Below are 18673 nucleotides of genomic sequence, written 5' to 3'. Positions count from 1 at the left end.
TCTAAATATCCCCTCTTTAAATTTTAGCCAGTGGGACCTATCATAACAAGGCATGAAGAAATGAATGGGTTGCTTACAACTGATTATTGATTTTTGCACGAATAAATAGAAATGTACATTTTTCTGTCTGCCGCATCAGAATGTTTAAAAAAGAAAACAAATTTATTCCTGATAAATAAATGAGTGAAATTAATAGATAATTATAATAAAATGAAAGAAAATGAAGGAAAAGATATATTCTTTAGCAGTAGGCCATCTAACAGGAAATCATGTAGTAAAGTACAGATGTCAAGTCAGTTACAGCTGTAGTAATACGAAAATTATTACTACCTATCAGTCCTTATCAGACAATGAGCACAGAATGTAAAAATCAGTATCTACCATATTATTTTGAATATACCACATGAATTATTCTGCAATTATTTATTGTAATTTAATAAAAAATTAATGACAGTTTTCAGGTAAATACATGATAAATCACAGCAACTAGCAGTAAAATGAAATCCCTTATATTTGTTTACTTTTTCACTCTAATTCAAAAATACAAAAATGTGAAAATATTTCCTCCTTGAACTGCAGCACACAAAACATGTAATAGTCTGGTAAAAACCCTGTTTTTGCAGTTCACCAATTGCCTTTTAAAGAAAGAAAATGGGATGTGTCAATCATCAGAGTAGTAATAAAATTTTGTTTTGCTTACCTTAAGTTATATTAATTTGTGAAATGCATAGGGAAGAAATTATATGGTAAGCAATTCATCTCAGCAGCAGATTCCTTAATTACTACATTTGGTCATTAAAAAATGAAAGCATTTATCTATCTTCCTGCAAAATCAAAATGATTACATCTAAGAGCCAGGGTATGCTTGTCTCTTCAGAAAAGTATCATATTGTTTAATTCACCTTTCAATCTGAAGTGAAGCAGGAGGGATTTGTATCTTTTTCTAGCTGTGAACTGTTGTTTTTTTTTTTTGGTTTGGTTTGTTTTTTTTTACATATTTCTTTGCTATTGGATTTATCACAGATGAAAGAGACACAAAGATGAAAGCAATCCCAGTAAAAAAGCACTTTATGCTAAAACAAATAAATCACTGGATGAATTTTTAACCTTTAAAAACATTACATTATTTTTACCAAGACTACTCCTTCAAAGTCTAAATCCATTACTCATTCTCCAGTGGATGATATGAACAGAAATGACAGAGATTAGCTACAAAATATGTTGACTGATAGCAGAGATAGAAAGTTGGATCAATTTATGAGCAGATATAGTGTGTTTGCTGCATCACAAAAAAAATATTTGTTCGAGAAAACTCAAAACTACTACTCAGAACTGTTACTACTGGGGAGTTTATTCCCTACTATATTACACAATGAGATTTACAAGCACCTTACTTGCAAGAGACAACATGGAGCTGGTGAAGAGGCCAATAAAAAGAATGCCTGGATATAGCACATGAGGGTTATAAAGCTTCTTCTCCTGGTTTTCATATCAACATAATGCAGAAAAAATATTACCTGTTCAAAACTATACCTTCAGGAAAAATTTATCCCTACTTTCCATATCTCAGCACTTCCTTTATCTGCCTATTTCCATCCATACTTTATTCAACTCTTTACTTAGTAACTTTTCAGGTAGTTTCCTCTCTCCAGCTTCACAGTAATTTTCCCATGCAAAATTATAGTATGTATATTTTTACTCAAAGTACTACTTACCATATAAACTCTGCCTAAATATAGTTATCGAAGAAAGTTGTCAGATATTCTATTGTATACCATTTTCTACTTCTCCATTTTAAGTTGTTTTTTTTTTTTTTCAAAAGTTCATTATACCACATGGCAATACTTGAGAATAAATCCCTCCAACATATCAGATCAGTGAATTATAGAACAAAGTGATTGCTTTAAAAGTCATTCTTCCATTTTCTTTATTTTTCTGCACTCCTAGTTAATGACTACAACTGTAAAGATGGGACACTGCTAACTGATTTGAATTATACTGTAGTCCTTTGCTCCTGACATAACAGACTATCCTCTGTACTTCTACCTTTATCATTATACAGTTCCTTTTTCTGACCTAATTTTGAAGGACTTCATTGGAAACAAATGCAGAGGGAAGATGATAAAATCTAAGTAAAGATGGCATAAATGCAAGAATGAAAATCTTAAAACATTTCTCTGCATATGAAATTCTCATTTTACCTAGTCTGCTAAAATGCAATTTCATAAATAAATTTGAGAAGTGAAAATATGTTCTTATAATTCTCCTCAATATGATATACAGTTGTAATTTTGGAAAAAGGGTTTTATCCTTGTTTGCTGAATAAGGAATGATGTATCTCACTTAATCCATTTGACATAGTTTGGTCAGCTGGTTGAAGTTAAATCATGGCTGATAAATAGCTGATAGCTGTAACAAGCAGGAAACAAAACTAATGTAGGTATTCTTCAGTCAGAATACTAGAAGTCCTTGAGCAAAATAATTGGTGAACCAGTCAATAAGAAATATCTCTCACGAAATCATTTCTCAAGATTAGAAGGACCGCTGAACTGTTAAAGATCTTGGCCAGGAGGAATATAGCAGGGAATGTTCAGCTGAAAGAATCACAGTATTCAGGAGGGAAATCTCTCTCTCTGTGCCAAGTTAGATGGAAACTGTTGCAATGCTGTGGTATTAAGCTAAGATCATTTTCCAAGATGTCAAATCTCAGCTAAGTTTTGCAGTAGGTGAGCCTTAAGCTATATGCATCCAACGTGCGTTTGGATGAATAAACAGAATATAAATATAAAAGACATTATTCTGTCTCTGTAATTAGGCTCCCAAGGAAATGTATATGCTCGCACTAACTACATTGCACTCTTGCAAACAGAGCATTTCAAACACATGAAAGGGGTCTATGTCAAGGGAAAGATTTGTGCATATCCACACAGAAAGATCTGAATATAGTAAGGACTGATATCTAAAGGTTGTTACTTTTCCTAACAAAACATAAAGAATACGAAGTCCTTTTCCTCTTAATCAGACAATGAGCGCTAGAAGAGTTATAATAATGTATTCTACCTGTACGAGAAAGCTAGCCGTGATTAGAAAATTACAGAATCATAGAATGGCTTGGGTTGGAAGGGACCTCAAGGATCATGATTCTCCAATGCCCCTGCTACATGTAGGGCCACCAACCTCCACATCTAATACTAGACCAAACTGCCCAGGGCCCCATCCACCTGGCCTTGAACACCTCCAGGGACGGGGCATCTACAACCTCTGTGGGCAGCCTCATGAGCTCATCACTCTCACAGAAAAGAATTTCCCCCTGTAGAACCCGTGTTTCCCCTGAGAATCTATAGGTGAGAGTCAAGGAGAGAGCTCACAGACACAATTTACTCATAAGTAGTCTCAGCAGGCAAGGTAAAAAGAGTGAAAAATGAATGATTTGATACAAAATATTTTGACACTACTGAAATGAAATAAGAAGGTAAAAATCCATTATGACACACACTTGTCAAAAAATGGTGTTCAGATTAATGCAGTACCTCAAGATGGTTCAATTTTCTTTAGAAAAAATGCACTTTTGTCAAAATTCTTCAGTGTATTATTTTTCATCCAGATTTAAAGTTACAGTTGTAACTCCCTCTGTTATTAATATCATTCTACAATATTATCAATTAATCTCACAATTCCCATGAGAGCCTAATGAAGTTCAACAAGGCAAAGTCAAAAGTGTTGTACTTCAATTCAGGATAAGTTCACCTGCATGTACAAACTGGAAGAATTTTATCTGAGCAGCCCCGCCAAGATGGTCTTAAGTGTCCTAGTAGATGAAAAACTTAACATTAGTCACCGGTGTGCACTTGCAGCCCTGAAAGCCAGCAGTGTCATGAGGTGAATCAGAAGAGGGGTGGCCAGCAGAGAAAATCAATAAGTTGTTTCAAATTTTTCAAGAATTTTACAATTTCGCTTCACTCTGATAAAAGTTGATTTGCCATTACTGGAGCCAGCATGGACTTCCAGACACTGCAGAGTAAAAATGTGAAACAGCAAAGAGTAAGCCTTCAAGTAGTGCAGAGGAAACACAGAAATGGCAAATGAAACCCTAGGGAATACTGCATTGGATTGAGAAATCTTTTCTCAAAGCTATAACACAACATTAAATTTCATGGAAAGGTTAGACAAGCTAAAAATTCGGGGGGCAAGAGAGTCAGAAAAATCAGCTACTTGACTATTCTGTCTCCTTGATAAAATCTACTTGTCCAATATTCTTATCTGATGATATAAAAATCCCTATCATTTTATGGAATTGAAAATCAAATCACAGTTGCAGTAATCCTCTTCAGTGAGCATTACGAATCACTGTCTTTTCAGGTGTTGCAATTAGTGTTGGTCTCATCTGTATCTAGATATGTTTTGGTTGCTAAGAAATACAATTAGAAATTACACTCCCAATTATAATGGAAAATAAGTAGTCTTTAAGTACATAATTCAGAAAAGAATATAGAAAAAAAGCTCATAAACTTATCGTAACCAAAAAATGTCTGTCAATATTCTGCTAATACTGTTAATTTGTCTGTCAGGCTCAGGCTCACAATGATTTTACAAATATCTAAGAATATTATTTAATTAATTTTTTTTTTTGGTCACATGAGTAAGCATAAGCAGTATAATTTTTCACAATGCATCTAACTGTGATTTACAGCAAGTACAAACACCATTCTGACTAGTTCTGTCTTTCTAGAAAGACAATGTCACGCACAGCAAGTCAGGTGGTGCTATCTCAGTCCATATGTCAGTCCAGTTTATTTGTCAGTCTTGTACGGACAGTGCAGAAACTGACCTTTGTGCCAATGCTACACCCACAGCGTTCAAATATCAAAGAAGTTTAGCTGCTTGAAATGTAGTTTCAACAGATAGCTCTTCAGCAGATGCTGTAGACTGAGCGGCCCTGTTCATGAATGTCATGATTACTTCGTATGTAGTCATAGCAGAGATCAGAAGTTGTTTCCTCATGTCTCTTGGAGAAAGGACCAGAACCAGGTCTCATTCTGTCTAGAAGTTGGGCTGATGACTTCAGTGTTGTGTTTCCTGTCCATGAAATATCAAATTGTTTGGCCTAACCAGAGCAGATAGAATTATCCTGATTGTATGACTGCCTCAAGAGAGAAAATATAAAACTAACTTCATTAAGAGAAGATGTGGAATATTCACCATACACACCTTCTGGCTATTATGGGCCTAAAAACAAAAAAGGAAGCTCTAATCAGTTACTACAAATAATGAATAGAGGACTCAATCCGCAACTCTGAGTAGTTTATCTGAGAACAAGAGCAACACTTGGGCCCCATGAGAATCTTCAGACTGTCCTGTTAGCAACCCATGACATTTACTCATCTCAGTACTAAGCCTGTGAGATCCTATTCTGAGAAGCATGAGCGTCTGCCTATGTGAGTGGATGGGTAGAGAAAGAAGAGATTTCTGGCTCTTCCCTGAGTTCCTCAGACATATCTATACTCACTGAAGTTGTATTAGTCCAGGACTATGCTGCACTCATATTGATTAGACTGAAAAGTAAATACCAAATAAATCACTGAATGATTTCAGCAATACTGAACTCAAAGGCAGTGTGTTCTTTCCTCACATCTTACCATTATCTGTAAGCTCAAGTATAATCAGACCAAATAGTGGTAGGTAGCAATATTCTACGTTCCATTAGAAGATGTTACCTTTCCACCTAATTAAAGAATTTGAGGGATTTATTGCAGAGGCAGGATTACTACTCAGTCACTGTTAAAATATCTTAGCCAAAATCCCATTGCTTGACAGTCGTAATAGCCTTGCATTCTACATAGCTTCTAGCCTAATTGACACAGCAAATCTAATAATTTTAATCAGGAAAAAATACTTTATAGACAGCAGTAACTAAAGAGTAACCATGGTTCCCATTTCACAAATAACTAAATAGCTTCATTTTTGTTTTTCAGCTTGTTTTCTTAAGGAAGAAAGGCTTATATTTCATCCACATTTATGTACACAGGTAAGTGGGAATATTCACCTGTTTGTTCAATCTCCTTCAAAGCTGTTGGAAATCCTAACCAAATTGGGCAAAGAGTAATAGTCTGGATAGATAGAATTTTACTGTGAAAGAGAATGAGTCTGTGAGGATAAGCAAAGCAAGAAATTACTTTCTTTTACATCACAAATTCTGCACAGAAGGACACATTCTGAGAGTCCTAAACATAAGCACCTTCAATTATGTGTAAGATGCTTCTAAGAATCTGAGTGCAAGACACACATCTGTAACAAACTCTGCCTTGTTTGTTCCATTGGTAGTGGCAGACCTAGGCAGAAACGAAACAGAAGATATCTCATGACTTTCAGTGAAAGTAAAAGAGTACTGAAAGATGGCAGAGAGAAGGCAGAAAGTAAAGGTGATTTAAAAATAAAGTCTTTTGATATCTACCTTTTACAGCAAGAACACAGTGAACCAGGACTGTGGTTCTATATACTATATACATCAGCAGTTTAGAAAAAAGAAGAAAAAAAAAGAAAATAAAGTGCACATTACTTCTAGCTATGTATCTCATTTTAAAGGATATGAGGCATATGTGACTTTCCTGCCACCTGTTACCACCTTTAGTCATGGAAATTTTGGAAATTTAAACTTTTAAAGCTTACGGAGAGCTTCTTTTGGTATGATTTGATACTTCCCAATCACAAAATATCTCCAAGGAGAAATTCAACTGCTTACTGTAAAAAACTTCCAGGACATAGAAATTGTTTTTAAAATGAAAAGGCAAATAGCTTAATTCCAGTAGAAAACTTCAGAACAGGAAACAGAAAAGAAATTAAAAGAAAGAAAGAGTAGTTTTTCGTCCTGATACAGCTGATACAGATCTTCTCAAGCATCGCCTCTGCAGCTGGAAATGGCTATTTGGAAATGGCTATCATTACAGTAGCATTACAGAAAATTCTTGTTGCTACTGCCTTCCCAAGAAATACTTAAAACTGCTCAAATTGGACAATGGTACATTTCCAGCCACAACTGGAAAATAACTGTAGTTCCATTGTTAACCACCAATGTTCTAGCCACAAAATCTATAATATAAACAGAAAAAAAGAACAATGCTATAAAGACCGTTTAGGATCAAGTGTAAGAATTAAGAAAAAATAAAATGTCAAGTGATTTCAGTTTCAAATCTGCATTCTATACTTTAAAGATATTTGATCAGTGTTTCTAGTTAAGCAACGACTTCCATCATCCTGTCATTTAGGCAAAATTTCCCCCCCAATTTTAGGGGAACTCATTGTCTGAAATGATTTAACTTGCATAAATAATAATGCGAAATTTGTGGTGTCTTAGCCATCATTTCCCTAAAATAATAACTGGGCAAAGCAGAGTTTAACCATTCCATTATTCCCTTCCTCTTCTCATATGAACTTTTTCTCTCAGTCTAATCCATTTCTCCACACTAGACTTCTCACTGATTCTTGCACTTTTTTTTTTTAAATAAACTTGCTTGAGGTCATTTCTAAATCTTTCTACATCTTAATAATATCCTGGACATCTCCCTGTTTGGCTGCTGTTCAAAAATGAAATGTCACAAATGGTTTTAGCTCTATTAGGTACAGACTTTATAGTTAATAGCAGGAAGCTCTGCAGAATTTAGTCCAGAAAAACAGTAAAACTCTGTCTAGTCCCCTCTTTAAGGGTTAGTTATTTTTTATTATTGTTTAACTCTCCAGGAAGAATCTCTAAATCAATTATTTACTCCTCCAAAGAGATTTGTTTTTCTTTTCCTATGTGCTAAGTGGCAACAGGTGTCATTAGAGTTGACATCAGATATTTCAGTTTAGATGTTCTCGCTGAAAGAGCAGGTTCTGTTCCTCCCCTTTCACCATTCTCATGCTCTCCCTTCTAGATTTGTTTCAGGAAAATGGTTGATTATTCACCAATTTACAAGGTAGTTAACTACAAAGTGAATAGTTTAGCTGATTTACTGCACAATCAGAGAAATCAGCTCAAGGGAGGCAGGGAAACCTGAAGCAGGAAGGGAAGAGGAGGCAGTGGAGAAAAGAAGACTGGAATCTCTTTTGAGCTGTTGACTCAGCCATTGTCTTCAGAAGTTTTGTTGTCCAACCACAAAAAGTAATAATTTTACTTGGACTATATTGAATGAATCACAGTGAGAAGTTGCTGTTTTTTTCTCAATAATCCACATTAATCTATCCTGGATTTCATACTATCAATTCATTAATTTAGTATAGTAGAATGTAAAATAGCATGAACTCACAATTTGATCAACTTGCAGGTTGCTTACATCATAAAAAGAATACTAGCAAAAGCCAAAAACGGTCATAAGCATGCTTTTTTTTTCCCTTCAATTAGCTTTTTAATTTTTCAAAAATGTATATTTACAGTCTACGTCGTAAAGTATCTTCATTTTCACAAGTGAAAATCAAATGCAACGAACTTTGAATCAGCAGAATATTTTTTTGACTCATCAGACAACTCCTAGACAATCCAAAGTTCAGCAGTCATACAATCACTATTCTCTGATGTATGCTGGGACTGATTTTCATAAGGGTAAACATTTCATTGGAATTTATTTCTGCTTGTAAACAGTAGTCTGTCAGAAAGCCTGCTCAGTAAAACATGCACGAGAAGCATAGAATCATGAATTAAACAATACATTTTAATTTCTAAAGTCTAAAGGAATTGTGTTGTATTGCACTCTTGCTCATTTTTGTAACTCTATTTCACTTTCCTGTAACCTGGTCATTAAGTATATCAGCATTGTATATAAACATGACAGAAAAGAATAGAAGGTTACTGTCAAGGATAAAAAGCAGAATAATGCATAACAGAGAGAAGTCTTAGAAATTCTTATGTGCTGAATCACATCCACTGAATGCAGTGAAACATGAATATTTAGCTATAGTATCTTTTTATAATAAATATTCATTTCTTACAGCATTCAATGTGATTTTTTGTTTGTTTTATGAACGCATGTAAAGACCTTTGTTGCTTCTACAGCCTTAGAACAACTTTAGTAGTTTCCACAGGCTGCCTAGATGCAGGAGGATAGCATGTTCATTTTTAAGACAAAAGTTGACAAAAAAGATGCTAGGTGCAGTTAAAATTTCAGCAATATACTGCTTCACTCCATGTTCATATTGTACTAGAGCTGAATATCAGCAAAGATGCAACTTGTTGCCATGACAACAGCCGAGGCAAGAAGTATTGACAAAAAAGAATTCTACACTCCACATAAAGGATGAGTTGTGTGTTAGAGCAGACAAAAGAGTATTAAATGGCCTCTGTCTTCAAGCTTTATGAATACAAACACCTTAGAACCAGATTAGTAAGGATATTTCTTCTGTTCAGAAGAGAACAATATCTATGACAATTCTTTGACATTGTAGATCTGTTCTTGAACGGGTCACCCCTTACGTTGGCTCTATAAACACCATCTGCATACACTGAAGAAACACTTCCAGAAATAAATGAGTCATGTACCAGAGCTCTAACTTGTCTGTAACATGGAAGATAGATTTGTAGCAGATGATAAATAAAACAATATTTAAAAGCAAAAACAAAAACAGCTCTTTTCTCTAAAGAGTGTGTACCTTCAATGAGAGAGCCTGGAAAGAAGACTACAGATTGATCAAATGTGTATTTCTGACTGTCATAGATGTGCTACAAAGCTCCAGAATTAGGAGTGACCTTGTGAACCAGCTCAGAAACTATTTTTGAACAACAGAGGCAGAATTACTGTTCAAGAAGACTATTTTGGAAAAAAAGAATGAATTGGTGAGAGAGACAACTTTTGCAAATGATGTAAAAATAGCAGTATGAAAAAAAAATGTAGTAAGCGAGAGGTGAAAGGTTATGAAAGGCTCTTGAGAAAAAAATTAACAAAGCATAGCATTTTCTGCAGTGTATGAAAGGGAAAGGGGAGGTATGGGGAAAAAAATATCAGATTCCATTAGGTGGTAAGGGGAGGCAATCCATGAATATTTGTTTGAGTAAATGCCTACCCATGTGAATACAATTTGCAAAAACAGAACTTTGCATGAAAAATTCAACTCACTTTTTACCTCACTAGGATAATGTCTCACTTCCCAAGATAAAGGTTATTCTAGGGTAAATAAAACTGGGGAGAGAAGTGAAATTATTTTTATGCTAGTGAATGTGCCTGGAATCAGAAAGTTATGCCTTTGGAATTTGAAGGGGAGCAAGTGAAGCTAGAGAGAGAAATGAATAAAAGTGAAAATGCATTCTTCCATGGGATAGAAAAAAAAGACTGCACAATTGCAAACTCCTTTTAATGACCAGAGACTTCAGTAACAAAGACTGTCCTCAGCACAATCAAAATTTTCTGTTCCTCAAGGAGAAAGTACTATGTTCAGAAAGTACAATGTCAGAGCAAGAATGTGTATTCTGTAACTTTACAATATAAGGTTGCATTAATCTAATCTCTTTCCCACTATGCTTAATTACATCATTAATTGGCTTGTATAACATTGAGCTTTTGGACTTTGGTTCTATTTTTTAAATTATTTTTTAGCTTTGGTCCAGAAATATTATTTTCCATGCTTCAATTTTATTTTTGTCATTTTTATCACCAGCCCATCAAAATGCAGTTCTCACTGTTCTGACCATGCACTTAAAGGGAAAACCATTAGTGAGATATTGAATTGGTATTCATTCTTCCTGTAGAAGACAGAACTCTAAAATGTTACTCTTATCTCTCAGTTTTATCTTCTGACAACAGCCGTTCTAATTTTGAAACTTCAACAACCAAAAATGGGAAAATCTAAGTTTTCAAAGTACAACACAACTTTCTTGATATGGAAGGTTTAAAGAGCCTTGCATTTTCTCTCTCAGATGAATATGTAACATCCACAATTCTTATTCAGTCCTTTCTTAATGTTCTTTTGTTATGCCCCTTTATTTTCACATCATTTTCACATCAGTTGAAAGTTAAAAAAAGTCTGAAATATAATGCATCATTAGAAGCTGTTGTACAGATCACATGTGAATTAGTGTTTTGTACATATAAACTGTGGAAATAACAATAATAATCTTTTTCCTTTCTGAATTCAACCATGTCTCTCATTGATGGGGAGTGCTCTAATCAATGAACCTGAGTTTAATGGGGCGTGTCAAAGGATTTTATTTAAAAACAGAAAAAAAATTGAAGATGGATGAGGCCTGATTTCCAGATGCTCTTCTAATGTTTGTATTTTAATTAACAAATAGTATTAATTGCAAAAATTATATAGAATGAGTTCTATAAGAAATAGTTCTGCAGGGGCCTGTTTTATCTTGTGGATACTACTCAGCACTTTGCCTTACTCTGTCTCCTTGGTATGATCAGTGTTTCAACATTTGATGATAAACATCATACTGAAGGTGAAACACACAGGTCTGAGATCCTGACAGGGAGTCTGCAGGATCTTCTGCAGATCTCTTTGGATTGCTTGATAAGAAAATATAGTAACCTCTCCTCTACATATGTTTTCTGGGAGCCTGAGCCCTATACATAAAGTATTCTGTTTTGGGTTCCACGGTAAGTTATGTATGAAGCAGATATTTAAACCTGTCAAAATGGAAATGGTTCCCCTTACACATCCAGAAAACAAGCAAACAATAAGAAAACAAATAAATAAATTTGTGTTACTCTGCAGTAATTCTGCAGTAACTCTCCTAAAATTTGCAGTCTGGTTAGCAACAGACTGGTAATGATGATTCCAAGGATCACAATTTCAGATAGAGACATTAGCATCATCATTGATAGAGGGGCCACTCAGAACTACCTATGATATTCTAGAATCATGCTCTATTTTTACAAACAGTTGAAATATATATATACTGTAATGAATGTATACTGTATGTGCTATATACTTATATATATACACATGTGAAAACTATGACTTACATATCTGCATTTTCACATTTCTTAATTCAGCATATATGAAAAAGACAAAAACAACCCTGAATCACTTGATTCTAGTACAGAGTTGTTATTTTTTGTCTAGTCAAAAGGAAACCATTTTGGCTCACCTCATAGGAATGCTGCCAAGGAGTCATAGGCATTCCTAGTTCACTTCCTGAGTAATAAAGTTCTGCACACAAACTAGAGTTAAATCTCCAGATGGGAAGGATGTAAGCTTTACTAATTAGCTAAGTCTGCTCTTGTATCAGTCCATCACTTGGCAGATGTCCACTGCTCTGCTCTAAGCCATTCTGTAGTTTCTCAGCTTCTGCAAAATTTACTGATTCTAGAGCTGGCTATTTCCATCATTATCTTTACCTGGTATACCCAGCAATATTTCCAGAGTGTCTTGTCTGAGGCAGTCATCATCTTAATTAATTACACTGATCAGTCACCTCAGACCTGGAGACCCTTAAACTCTTGAATCTGTCTTTAATCCTAAATCAGAAAATTATCTTGTAATTCATGTAACAAATATCAATTACATAATGTTCATTATAGCATACATCAAAGTAATTTAATCCTGTGCTATTATAACAAACCAATTCACCTTTAGTTTAAGATATATATCATTATTCTTTGACTTCACCTAGGCAAAAGAAATTGCGGTTTTATATTGTAAAAAATGGAAACCATTTCTTTATTTATTTCAGTAGAAGCATCATGTTGTTTGGTAGTCCTAGTAAGGAAAACTGGATTTATGTCTCCTATGCATCTAATTGTAATTATGTACACATATTTCCTGTTGTATTTTAATACATAGTAAACATTTACTCAATCAGTAACTGAGATTATTCATCATCACAACAGTTGAATCTTTGAAATGTAGAAAGAGGAGCAAATTGTCACTATTTAAGGTAAACTGTCTTTATACATTTTAAAAAGGTTCAAAGTACATATATAAGAAATAAAACACTAAAAACAGTTACTTTACGTTTTCTTCTTTAGATTTGCTCATTGACAAAAAGCCCCCATGAAAACTCTAGCAACACATATAAAGTGATGGCCATCCTATCAGACACCACTGTGTAGAGTATGAATTCATAGAACGTTAGAATCGTAAGTCGGATAAGATCTTTAAAATCAGCCTCACCTGAGCCCCATTACTGGACCAAATCTCTTAGTTTCACATCTTCACATTTCTTAAATATTTCCACAGATGTGGACATCGCCTCTCTCCTGATCAGCCTTCTCCAAAGTTTATGCCACTCACAGTATTCTTCATGATATTTTACAGCTTAGAAATCAGTATTGCCAGTAGCACTAAAACTTCTTTTGTAATTAAAACTGGATGTGGCAATAGCCCTTATAGCTAGTATCACCTCTTTCCTGAAATTGCAGTACACAAGAAGACATGAGGTATAACAACTTCCTCTATATAAAGTGAAAAGAGAGAGGTGTTGGATGCCACAGTTAGCATGCCTTTTGATGCTTTAAGTGCATTAATAAATACTGACACTCTATTTCCAGATCTTCTGCTCAAACATTCTCAGCCACTGGATTTTAACCCTGATTGTAAAAAAAAACCCAACCACTTAAAATTGAATTATTTCGTTTAATTATATCTTTCCAGTGTTTTCTAAAAACAGAAATAAATGCTGATTATGAAGAATTTCAGTAACTAATACCAATTTTCAATAAGCAACCATGATTTCTACAGAATTAATCTACTTAAGTATTCTCCAAAACTGTACCTATGTATTCACTATTATTTCGTATCTACAGATACATTTTTGTTTGTTTGGCCTCCTCTCCAGTTACAAACAGGCTCCATAGCTAAAACACAAGGTAAAGCATCACTGGTGACAGATGGTTGATTAAAATCATGGACGCAGATCAAGCAAGAAAAAAGTTGGAGGGCTGAAAGAGGTAATTAAAATGGCAGCTTGCTCAAGAAAGCAGAAGAGAGGTCATTTTTGCCCTTAAGAAATGTATTAAGCTATGCTACAGTAATCAAGATTACCAACTGCTCAATGGTTAGTGACAGAAAATCCACTCTGCGTGTATTTTTCACAAAAATAATTTCTCAAATTTGATTCTACGTATTCAGTGTTCCTTTTTTCAATTCTTAGAGGAGTAGCACGGTCAGCTACAACAATATAATGAACATCTTCAGAAGCAGCTTTAAATACCTATACTTCTTATGGTCACACGTTAAGAACATAACGACAAAGTCTATTTGAATGTGACTTAATTTTGCCTTTTAAAAATTTAGATCATTCAAAGTCTCCAGTGAAAACCAAAATAGTTTTTTGTTTACTAGAACTACTAGAACTACTAGAAGAAAAAATAATAGAGGAAAAGCTGGTCTCAATATAGGTAAAATGCTGCTGATAGATATTCAGTCTCATTTCTTTTATGATGACAATTTTACAATTGTTTGTAAACAATTGAAGAAGCCTAGCTCTGACTAGCATCCTGCCTTCAATTATTTATACGCAGACAGTCAAGATCCTCTCTGATCTTCCTCTTTTCTAGGCTATCTTCTCTCAATCTCAGGAGAGACGCTCCAGTCCCTTCATCATCTCCATCACCCTTCCCTGATATGAAGGACATCTCTTCCAGTATGTCCATGTACAGAAGAGCCCAGGACTGTTCACAGCACTCTAAGTGTGGCCTCACCTGTGCGGAATAGAGGGGAAGGATCACTTCTCTTGATCTGTTGGCAATATCCCTTCGTATGCAGCTCTGGTTACCATCAGTCTTTATGGTATGGGAACATTTCTGGATCATGTTCAACTTGGTATTCACCAGAACAGCCAAGACCATTTTTGCAAAATTGCTGTCCAGCCTTTTGACACATGGCATGCTGGTACATGGGGTTGTTCCTCCCCAGGGGAAGGACTTTGTACTTCCCTTAAATAATTTTTGTTCAGTGATAAATATGCAATTTCTTTATCTTTCCTATAGTAGAAAGGAATTTGAGAATTCGTATCAACAATTTCAGAAAATTCTCAAGAATTTGAGAAAAACCATAGTTTTATATGCAAAATATATATATATACACCTTAGGTACCACTGTGAACATGTTTTACTTGAACTTTGGTGATACATTTAACTTTTTGGTTGGTAGGTTGTTCTTTGAGGGCTTTTTTTGTTTTGGTTTGTTTTTTTGTTTGTTTGTTTGTTTTTGTTTTTGTTTTGGCTTATCACTTCATATCTTTTTAGTTCAGTAGATAACTAAAATCACTGAAATCTGTCTGATGCTGCCAGACTGATTTAGTTAAAGTGAAATGAAATGATGAGTATTGGGGGGGGGTAAAATATATTCAAGAAATACTCAGTAAAAACAATTTTCACTTGCAGGCAGACTAATTTAGGAAAATGATTATGCAATTAAATCCCACCCAGTAAACTTTTCTCATCCCTAAGGCCTCGTAAATTCTTTAATAAATATCTCTTTTCATTCAGATAAGAAGGCAAATTATTTTCTTTCTTCTCTCTCAGGACACAAATTTAATTCATAGAATCACAAGGTTGGAAAAGACCTATAAGATCATCTAGTCCAACCGTCTTCTCATTACCACTGCTACCACAAGCTACTAAACCATATCTCACAGCTCCTCGCCCAGACGCCTCTTGAACATTTCCAGGGACAGTGACTCCACAACCTCTCTGGGCAGGCCATTCCAGTGCCTGACCACTCTCTGAGAGAAAAAGTTTTTCCTTATGTCTAACCTAAACCTCTTCTAATACAACTTGCAGCCATTTTCCTGGGTCCTATCCATTGCCTGGAAGAAGAGGCCAAACCTTCTTCACCCCAACCTCCCTTCAGGAAGTTGTAGAGTGCAATGAGGTCTCCCCTGAGCCTCCTCTACTCCAGATTGAACAATCTCAACTCCCTCAGCCACTCTTCATAAGACTTGTGCTCCAGACCCCCTCACCAGTTTTGTTGCCCTTCTCTGGACACGGTCCAGGGCCTCAACACCTTTCCTGTAGTGAGGGGCCCAAAACTGAACACAATACTCAAGGTTCAACCTCACCAATGCTGAGTACAGAGGAATGATCACCTCCCTGCTCTTGCTGGCCACACTATTTCTAATGCAGGCCAGGATGCCGTTGGCCCTCTTGGCCACCCGGGCACACTGTCAGCTCATGTCCAGCCGAGCATCAACCAGCACCCCCAGGTCTCTTTCTTCTTCACAATCATCTAGCCACTCATCCCAAAGCCTATAATGCTGCTTAGGGTTATTGCGGCCAAAGTACAGGACCCGACACTTGGCCTTGTTGAACCTCATCCCATTCATCTCAGCCCAGCGATCCAGCCTATTTAGATCCCTCTGTAGGGCCTCCCTATCCTCAGGCAGATCCACACCACCTCCCAACTTGGTGTCATCTGCAAACTTACTGAGGGTGCACTCAATCCCCTCATCTAGGTCGTCAATAAATATATTAAACAAGATGGGCCCCAGTACCGACCCCTGGGGGACACCACTCATAACGGGTCGCCAGCTGGACTTAACTCCATTAACCACTACCCCTTGGGCATGGCCCTCTAGCCAGTTCCTTATCCAAAGAAGCATACATCTGTCCAGACCACAGGCAGCCAGTTTCCCCAGCAGAAACCTGTGAGAGACTGTGTCAAAGGCTTTGCTGAAGTCTAGGTAGCCTACATCAACAGCCCTTCCCTCATCTACCAGACTGGTCACCCAGTCATAGAAGGAGATGAGGTTGGTCAAGCACAACCTGCCCTTCACGAACGCGTGCTGGCTGGGCCTTATCCCCTGGACACCACACACGTGCCGTGCGATCTCACCCAAGATGATTTGCTCCATTACTTTCCCCAGTATCGAGGTTAGGCTAACAGGCCTATAGTTCCCCGGATCCTCCTTACTGCCCTTCTTGAAGATGGGAGTCACATCAGCAAGTCTCCAATCCTCCGGGACCTCTCCAGTTAACCAGGAGCGCTGATAGATGGCTGAGAGGGGCTCGGTAAACACCCCTGCCAGCTCTCTCAGCACCTGAGGGTGTAGCCCATCTGGTCCCATGGACTTGTGACAGTCCAGATGGAAGAGAAGCTCTTTGACCGTCTCCACCTGAATTGCTGGAGGTATATTCTGAGTAGGGTCCCAGACTTCCAGATCAGGGCATAAAATGCCCAGCGGATGACTGGTCTGGCTATTAAAGGCAGTTGTAAAGAAGGCATTGAGGACCTCAGCCTTCTCCTTGTCCTCAGTGGCCACATTCCCTGCTGCATCAAGTATAGTATGAGAAATATCCTGTTTTTCTTTTGCCATTGATATATTTATAAAAGAATTTTTTATTGTATTTTACTGCAGTGGCCAATCTGAGTTCAAGTTGGGCTTTTGCCTTTCTAACTTCCTCCCTGCATACCTTAGCTACTCCCTTGTAATCCCCCCAAGTAGCCTGCCCCTTCTTCCAGAGGACATAGATTCTCTTTTTCTCCCTGAGTCTCAACAGTAGTCCCCAGCTCATCCACACTGGTCATCTTCCCCTACAGCTCACCTTACAGTACTCAGGGACAGCCTGTTCTTGCGCTTCTTAAGATTTCCGTCTTGAGGAGCATGCAGGCTTCCTGGACCCCTTTACCCTTAAGAAGCGACTCCCAAGGGACCCGCGCTACAAGCACCCTGAACAGATCAAAGTCCGCTCTCTGGAAGTTCAAGTAAGTAGTTTTACTGGTCACTCTTTTGACTTCCCCAAAAATAGAGAATTCTACAATTCCATGGTCGCCCTACCCAAGACAGTCCCCAACCTTCACTTCTTCCACCAACCCTTCTCTTTTAGCGAAAACCAGGTCTAGCAGGGCACCACCCCTGGCAGGCTCTCCTACCAGTTGCATAAGGAAGCTGTCTTCCACGCAGTCTACAAACCTCCTGGACTGCTTCCTCTGTGCTGTATTATATTTCCAACATATATCAGGGAAGTTAAAGTCTCGCATGAGAACAAGTGCTGGCGATCACGCGACTTCCACAAGCTGCTCACAGAATGCCTCATCCAACTCTTCATCCTGATTAGGCAGTCTATAACAGACCCCCACCAAGATGTCACCCTTACAGGCCTTCCCCCTGATCCTTACCCATAGACACTCCACTCTGTCATTCCCAACCCCAAGCACTTCAGTATCGAAACAGTCCTTAATATAAAGCGCCACTCCACCACCCTTCTTGCCTCGTCTGTCCCTTCTGAAGAGCTTGTAGCCGTCTATCACAGCACTCCAGTCATGGGAGTGGTCCCACCATGTTTTGGTGATAGCAACAATTTAAGTCTTTATTTTATTTGTTTGAGTCCAACAAATATTCTAGGAGTACTCATATCTATAGAATAGACCTTTTGGAAACTGTGAAAAAAACGATGTGCCTGCTTTCAGGCAGAACAATTTTCAACAATTTCAGAACAACTTTCACACCATCAAAAACATTATTTCCACATTCAAGATTAGTTGCCCTTTATTTCATGGGTCTTTCTACCTTAAAAATTCACCCTGTAAATATGTATATTGCACTGTACATAGGCTCAGGTGAAGCAAATTGACATGTCTCAGTTCAAGTGTTTTGTTAGAGTACAAAATGAAACTGCTCTTCCATATGCATTTCTATCAATCTTTATCTAAAGTATTGATTGGATAAAAGCTTGCTGAAAGGCATGTGTGAACACACAGAGAGGTTCTGTAGAAGAAAAGATTCTGCAGTAGAAAAGATTCAACTCTACAACAACAACCA

The sequence above is a fragment of the Meleagris gallopavo genome, chromosome 4 (genome assembly GCF_000146605.3).
Source record: "Meleagris gallopavo isolate NT-WF06-2002-E0010 breed Aviagen turkey brand Nicholas breeding stock chromosome 4, Turkey_5.1, whole genome shotgun sequence".
NCBI lineage: Eukaryota > Metazoa > Chordata > Aves > Galliformes > Phasianidae > Meleagris > Meleagris gallopavo.
The sequence above is the reverse complement of the archived record's forward strand: the minus strand, read 5'-3'. Positions refer to the sequence as shown.